General features: G+C 44.5%; 1 long non-coding RNA gene across 1 annotated transcript; it reads right to left on the bottom strand.

Annotated features, from left to right (window-relative positions):
* Nucleotides 1-4,609: 4,609 nt before the first annotated feature.
* LOC130542458 (uncharacterized) lies at nucleotides 4,610-7,550 on the bottom strand. The gene is made up of 2 exons (XR_008957027.1): nucleotides 7,296-7,550; nucleotides 4,610-6,729 (listed from the first exon to the last, which is right to left on the bottom strand). It is a non-coding gene; the product is annotated as an uncharacterized LOC130542458 (long non-coding RNA).
* Nucleotides 7,551-8,104: the final 554 nt, after the last annotated feature.

Raw genomic sequence — 8,104 nt, 5'->3', positions numbered from 1 at the left:
GCTGTGGCCCCAGAGATGGGCGCTGAAGACCATCCAGTTATAGACACAGCTGTGTTTTGTTTTGTTGTGTTTTTTCCTTCAGAACTGTTGAAATCTAAAACTTTCTGCTTGGCTTTTGCTTCTAGAAACCTTCACTCACTCCTGCTGCCCTCACCCACACCAAGCCAGCTATCTGCTGCTGTTTCTTGGCATTGCTCGAAATTCTATTTCAGTGTTTCTTTACCTAATAATTTCCTCCAGGCTACCCTGTGCCAGTCACGGTTCTTACTGCTTGAACCTTCGCAATAGGAATAATTTCTCCCCAGTCACAGTGGGGAGCCTGAGCCTAGGGACGCATGTGGTAATTCCCTTGGCGTGACGTTTCCTCCTGGTTGTGCAGGTGGATCCTGGGTTTTTTCCAGGCCAGGGTTCCAAGGGTGGGGCTGAGGGTGGGGTGGCCTGCAGCTGTGGGGTGTGGAGTGTCAGAGGAACTAGAGCCTGAGCCCGAGTAAGGAAAACCAGGGAAAGTCCCAAGTGTCAAGTTCAGGAAAGTAGGTGTTGGGCAAGAATCTGATGGGAAGCCAAGGCTGGGTACCTGAGAGCGAGCAAGATGGGCCAACAAGTTTGGGAAGCAGTGCTGTAAAGATTCCCAGAAATAGAGGGGTTGGAGGGCAAGAGCGTTCTGGGGGTTACCACTGGAATCCATAACCTTAGAGGGTGAAGGGTGGCAAGAAAAGAGGCCTGGTGGCCTGGTTCCTGTAGGAGGCCCCAGGCATTAGACACAGATGGGAAGGTGGAGGAAAATATCCTCTGCTGACAACTCTTCCAGTTGTCCCATTTGTCTCCTCCTTCTAGGTGCTCTGAGCTCTAAATTTAAACCCGTGTTTCCCGAATAGGAAATGGGCATGCAAAAGAGTTCCATAGGTTCTAGGTTTCCAGTTTTTACAATATATTGAAGGGGCACTTGGTTGGCTCCCTAGAGCACACGACTCTTGATCTCGGGGTTGTGAATTCGAGTTCCACGTTGGATGTAGAGATTAGTTCAAATATACTTGAAAAGGTGTGCACATAGCTTGTTTTGTTTTTAGTCAAGGCAGATTTAAAAGGCTTACAACAGGAGCACTTTGGTGGCTCAGTTGGTTAGGTGACCCACTCTGGATTTCAGTTCAGTTTATGATTTCAGCATTGTGAGATTGAGCCCTGAGTTGACCTGCACGTCAGGCTCCGTGCTCAGCCTGGAGTCTGCTTGGAATTCTCTCTCCCTTTCCTTCTGCCCCTCCTCCTGCTGGCACATGCACACGTGTACTCTTTCTTAAATAATTAAATGAATGAATGAATGAATGAATGAATGAAATTATTAAAACGCTTACAACAAAATGCAGGTTGCCTATTCTCCCCCTCCCGTCTCCCCAATCTCACTCCTCAGTGACTCCTCAGCAAACTTCTTTGCTATTACCTTCCTGTTATGTCATCTCCATTTTTCTTTTTTCTTTTTTTTAAAAGATTTTATTTTTAAATAATCTCTACCCAATATGAGGCTCGAACTCACAACCTCAAGATCAAGTATCTCGTGCTCCACCGACTGAGCCGGCCAGGTGCCCCACGTCGTCTCCATTTTTCTAAATAATAACCTTACATTGCTCTATCTCAGTTATCAATCTTTGACTCCATTAGTTGACTTCCACATGAGGAATTCTCTTTTCACAACCACTTCCACTTCCCCTCATTCTCCCAATATATTTTATGTCACCATTTTTATTAATGGTGTGCACTGTTATAATGATGTCATTATTCACAGCTGAGATGCATAGTATATGATAATTAAACTTTTTCTTTTACAACTTTTTGTTTTTCCTGTAATTAATAGCGCCTTGCTTTTTCATTGCCTTACTTTTCTGCGTATCTATTGTGTTTTTTGTGTGTTTGTTTGTTTTTTGTTTTTTACCAAACATTTAGTAGATCTTTTTTTAGATTCCTATCTAGAGCCCTCCTGCCCCAATGCAGACTGTTTGCTCTCTTGGCCTGTGACACCACCTTTCTCCTCAGATTCCGTTTAAACCAATCCCATCCTATGTGGGAACCCGTTTCCTGGATCCCATTCCTTCCCTTCTCGGAATATTTCCTTATTCTCATGAAGTACGTCCGGCCTTTACTTTTAAAAACGTATTCAACATACATTATTAACACCTTAATTTCAATATAATCACATTCCATACAATTAACTGGCTTGACATATAAAATTACCCTCCTAAAGCCTCCCACCGTACCAACACCTCAGCCCCTGGCAACCACTTTTCTGTCTCTATAAACTTGCCTGTCACAGACATTTCATATAAATGGAATCACAGAATATGTGGCCCTTTGTGACAAGCCTCCTTCACGCAGCATAAAGTGTGCAAGAGTCACCCGTGCTGTAGCGTGTATCAGTACTTCATTCATTCATCCATAATCACGGTGAAATGCACATAACATAAGATTTACCATCTTAAACATTTTTAAGTGTGTAGTTTAGCAATGTTAAGTACATTCACATCATTGTGCAAACATCACCACCATCCACCTCTAGGGCTCTTTTCATTTTGTAAAACTGAAACTCTGTACTCCTCAAACAGCTCCCTATGCTCCCTCCCCTGAGGCCCTGGCAATCATCGTTTTACTCTCTGCGTCTGTGAACTTGGCTCCTCTAGGTACCTCCTATCAGTGGAATCATACTCTGGCTTATTTCACTTAGCACGATGTCCTCAAGGTTCATTCTTGTTGTATCAGATTATCCTTCGTTCTAACGGCTGAACAATATTCCATCGTACGTAGATGCCACCTTTTACTTAGCCATTCATCCTTTGACCGACACTTGGGTTGCTTCCACCTTTCGGCTATTTGTGAATAATGCTGCTGTGAACATACATGTACAAATATCTCGAGTCCTTGCTTTCAATTCTTTTTATTGCCAAATAGTATTCCATTGTACGGATATGCCAAATTTATTCATCCATTCCTTATTTAACGGAGGTTGGGTTGTCTCTACTTTTTGGCTATCATGAATAATGCCGCTATGAAAATCTGTGTGCAGGGGCACCTGGCTGGCTCAGTCGGTAGAGCATGCTCCTTTGATCTTGGGGTCGTGGGTTCAAGCCCCACATTGGCTGTAGAGATGACTTAAAAATAAAATCCTTAGGGGGGCCTGGGTGGCTCAGTTGGTGGAGCGTCTGACTCTTGGTTTCAGCTCAGGTCCTGATCTCAGGGTCCGGAGATCGAGCCCCGAGTCAGGCTCTGCGCCCAGCTTGGAGTTTGTTTACAATTCTCTCCTGCTCCCTCTCTCCCTCCCCACTGCTCTCTCTCTCTCTCTCTCAAATAAACAAGTAAATCTTTAAAAAAATAAAATAAAATAGGTGCTCCTGGGTGGCTCGGATGATTGTGTCTGCCTTTGGCTCAGGTCACGATCCCAGAGTCCTGGAATCGAGCCCCATGTCAGGCTCCAGCTCGGCAGGGAATCTGCTTCTCCTTCTCCCTCTGCCTCTGCCCCTGCTTGTGCTCTCCCTGCCTCTCTTTCTCACAAATGAATAAGTAAAATCTTTAAAAAATAAATAAATAAATAAATAAAATCTTCAGAGGCACCTGGGTGGCTCAGTTGGTTAAGTGTCTGCCTTCAGCTCAGGTCATGGTCCCAGGGTCCTGGGATCAAGCCCCGCATCAGGCTCCCACTGCTTCTCCCTCTCCCTCTGCCTGCCACTGCCCCTGCTTGTGTGCTCTCTCTCTGTGTCAAATAAATAAATAAAAATTTTTACCTAAAATAAAATAGAATCTTTAGTGTTTTATTATTTTTTTAAAAGATTTTATTTATTTATTTGGCAGAGAGAGACAGCCAGCAAGAGAGGGAACACAAGCAGGGGGAGTGGGAGAGGAAGAAGCAGGCTCCTAGCGGAGAAGCCTGATACGGGGCTCGATCCCAGAACGCCAGGAACACGCCCTGAGCCGAAGGCAGACGCTTAATGACTGAGCCACCCAGGCGCCCCTTTTATTTATTTATTTTTTAAGATTTAATTTTTATTTTTATTTGCCAGAGAGAGAGGGGGAGAGAGCTTAAGCAGGGGGAGCGGCAGGCAGAGGGAGAAGCAGGTTTCCTGCTGAGTGAGGAGCTCGACAGGGACTTGATCCCAAGACTCTGGGATCATGACCTGAGCTGAAAGCAGATGTTTACCCAACTGAGCCACCGAGATGTCCCTAAAATAGAATCTTTAAAAAGAAAAAAAGAAAGAAAGAAAATTTATGTACAAGTTTTTGTGCAGACGTGTTTTCATTTCTCTTGGGTGTACCTGGGAGTAGAACTGCTAGGTCATAGGGTAACTCTGTGTTTCTTGTTTTGAGAGACTGACAGGCTGTTTTCCAAAGCAGCTGCACCATTTTAAATGCGGCACCTAGTAGCACTGTCGTGAGGGTTGGTTCCAATTTCTATCTCAGCCACACTTGTTATTATGTCTTTTTTATTATAGCCTAGTGGGTGTGAAGTGGTATCTCGTGGTGCTTTTGATTTGATTTCCCTAATGACTAATGGTGTCGAGCATCTTTTCCTGTGCTTTTTGACCATTTGTATGTCTTCTTTGGAGAAACATTGACTCAGATCCTTTACCTATTTTTAATTGAGTCATTTGTCTTTTTATTATTGAATTATAATTGTTTATATATTCTATATACAAGTCCCTTATCAGATACAGATTTGCACATTTTCTCTCCCATTCTGTGAGTCCTCGAATGTTTGAAGAAATTCTTTATTCCATCCTGACACTTGATTAGTGGGTTTGGCTGGGTCTCAAAGTTCTGGAGGCTGGGAAGTCCAAGATCAAGGCTCTAGTCAATTCGGTTTCTGATGAGGGCTCTCCTCCTGGTTTGCGTGAAGCTACTTTCTCATTATGTGTTCGTATGACCTCTTTGTGCGGGGTGGCGGGGGGCGCAGGGGGAACAAGTGAATACTCTCTGGAGTCTCTTCCTCTGAAGACGAATTCTGTTGGATCAGGGCCTCACCCTTAGGTGTCATTTCACCTTAATCACTTCCTCCAAATACAGCCACACTGAGGGTTAGGCTTCAATGTATGAATTTGGAGGGTTCACGGGACTCAAACATTCAATTCATAGCCATCGTATACTAAAAATTATTTGTTGTTTATTTGAAATTCAAATGTAACTGGACATCCTGTGTTTGGCAATCCCACTCACCCAGCCACGCTCTCTCTGCCCTGTCCAGGCCCCAGGCATTGGCTCGGTCAGCCCTCACGACAGCACTGCTAGGGAGTTTGCACCCCTGCTTTTACCCCAGGCGGAAGTCATGCCTTGAGAGGTTAAGCGACTTGCCCAAAGTCACACAACTACCAAGAGCCCAAGGCAAATAGATGAGGCAAGAGTCGAACCAGGTAGGAAGCAAATCCAGAACACCTGACCGCCAAACCGAGGCACGACAACACATGGTCATGGCTTGAGACCAGGCTCCTTTAGCCCAAAGTGTGGGAAGTTACCAGAAATAAAATGTACAAAAGCCAGAAGCCCGCGAGTAATAGTGCGACCTCCTCCCCTCCAAAAACTATGTTCGTAAAACAATGAAATACCAGAAGATAGTTCCTCAGAGTAACACATCAAGGCTCCAGGGACACCTGAACTGGACGCTGCCAGATCCTTTGCCTTTTTTTTCCCCCTAGGATATTCATTTTTCCTTTGCTTTTTCAACTTAAAAATTTTTCCATTTTTATTTTTTAAATGAGGTAGAATTAATATCAATATCAAAATGCACAGATCTTGGGGTGCCGGGGTGGCTCAGTCCGTTAAGTAAGTCCGTTAAGTCCGACTCTTGATTTCAGCTCAGGTTATGATCTCAGGGTCGTAAGATCGAGCCCTGTGTCAGGCTCCGCGCTCAGCAGGGAGTCGGCTTGAGATTCTCTCTCCCTCCCCTTCTCCCCCTCCCCCTGCTCTCTCATGCTCTAAATAAATAAGTACATACCTACATAAAATCTTTTAAAAAAATGCACAGATCTTAACATACAATTTGACACTTTAGGACAATTGTATATACTCTGTAACCATTGCCCAAAACAAGATGTAGAATATTTCCATCACCCCAGAAAGTTCTCTCGGGCTTTTTTCCTCCCCACCCCCATGGCAACCGTTTTTCTGATTTCTATCACCATAGATTAGTTTAGCCTGTTCTTGAACTTCCTATAAACAGATTCATACAGATTACACTCTGTTGAATCTGGCTTCTTTCACTTATCACAATGTTTTGTTTTTTATTTAGGTGAAATTCACATAGCCTAAAGTATACAATTCAGTGGCATTTAGTACATTCACGGTGTTGTGAAACCACCGCCTCCATCTAGTTCCAAAACATTTGCATCACTTCCCTGAGAGAAGACGCCATCGCCATTCGGTAGTCACTCTCTGGCTTCGTCCCCACCCCCAGCACTTGGCAACCAGTAATCTGCTTTCCGTCTAACCTTTCCTATCTACGGTTCATCAGTTCTCAACTGTCTGGTGAAATCCCACAAGTAAAGAGGAATTACAAAAAAGGGCTGCAAAGAAAGGGAGGAAGACGAAAACAACACTAGGTAAAGTAAAATTAAGCCAAATGATGAAGCCACGAAGGACAGCATTTCTTACGCCATCAAGACGAAGCCTACGTTTCCGTCCTGAGCAGAAGGTCCCTGCTCAAATCCGTCTTGAAGGTTGCCGAGGCGCTATCTATCTATGCAAGCGGTGTTTATTTTCCTGTGGACAAAGCACAATTCAGTGGCAATGTTGAAAGAGAAAAGCCCCACAGCTGGCTCCTGCTTCAAAGTGCATTGACATAAAGACCAAAGTAAATGTTAGGAACCTGCAAACAGCAGCAGGTGTTTTAAATACAAGACTAGCAGCCACTGGGGAGAACTGTGACCACCTGTTAACGAGCACCTACTCAGAACTCATTTGAAACAGTCAATAGGGATGGTTTCTGACTTGTGGGTGCACTTTATCATTGGGGTTTTGTGAGTTTTGGGGGTAGATCTTTTCTTGGATTGCAGGGAGTTTTTTAGATAATTTCTGATGTTTTGTAACAGGGTCCTTGCTCACCGCCATATCCTCAGCACCTTGGGTCTATGCTTGGCACGCCGCAGGTGAACAATAAGACATTTTGGAATAAAGGAATGAATAAATGAGTGAATTATCTGTCCTACCGACTGTAAAAGTGGAATCATAAAATTACTGCATTTTAGACTCAGAAGAGAACTAGAGAGAAGGGAAACAAATAAAAGACCTCCCACACAGAACCGTGAAAAGTGGTTTCTATACATTACCTTGTTTAATCCTCACAAATACCTTAAAAGGTAGGATGCCAACTTCATAGATGACGATACTAATGGTCACAGAGGCACCCTGCTATGTCCCAGAGCAATGAGTCCAAGCCTTTCATTTGGTCATTGAGGACACTCAGAGCCAAAGCAGTCAGGGGTCTTGATCCAGGTGACAGAGCTAGCCTTGTTAAGCAGCCTGCCTAGAACATTCCTATGTCTGTCCTTAGCTGAAGGCATGATATAATGATCCTTGAAACAAAATGCCCATTTGTGTCTAAGGCACAGAAAGTTTCGAAAGGCAGAGTATCTGCTTGTTAAAAAAAAAAAAAAAAAAAAAAAAAAGGCGGGGCGAGATGCAGCTTCCTGGGCAGATTTTAGGCAAATAAGCCTTCACTGGTTACACAAGATGGATTCGTATCTCAGGAATCTCAGAGGATGGTTCTGGACTAGCAGCAGTAGGCAGGACACTGGGGAGGCCAACAGGCTTGGGGCTGGAGCGCCGGGATTTGCCAGTGGGTCCTGGCCAAGTCACTGGGAGCCTTTCTGTGCCTCAGATAAGCCACTGATGAGGGATGCACTGAGTGCCTGCCAAGTACTCCGCCAGAAAGGCAAATTTGATCGATAATCATTACTCAGTGTAACCAAGTGGCCCAGGGGTACAAATGTGCCTACGATCTGGTCCCTGCTTCCTTCTGTGATAGGACAACCAACCGTCCTGGTTTGCTGGGATGATCTCAGTGTATCCCGCCAAATGTCCTGAGTTCTGGGAAACCACTCAGTCCTGGACACACGGGGGCAGTTGGCCACCTATG

This window comes from Ursus arctos, unplaced genomic scaffold (assembly GCF_023065955.2).
Source record: "Ursus arctos isolate Adak ecotype North America unplaced genomic scaffold, UrsArc2.0 scaffold_34, whole genome shotgun sequence".
Lineage (NCBI taxonomy): Eukaryota > Metazoa > Chordata > Mammalia > Carnivora > Ursidae > Ursus > Ursus arctos.
Note: the sequence above shows the minus strand (reverse complement) of the source record. Positions and strands in the feature narration are given on the sequence as shown.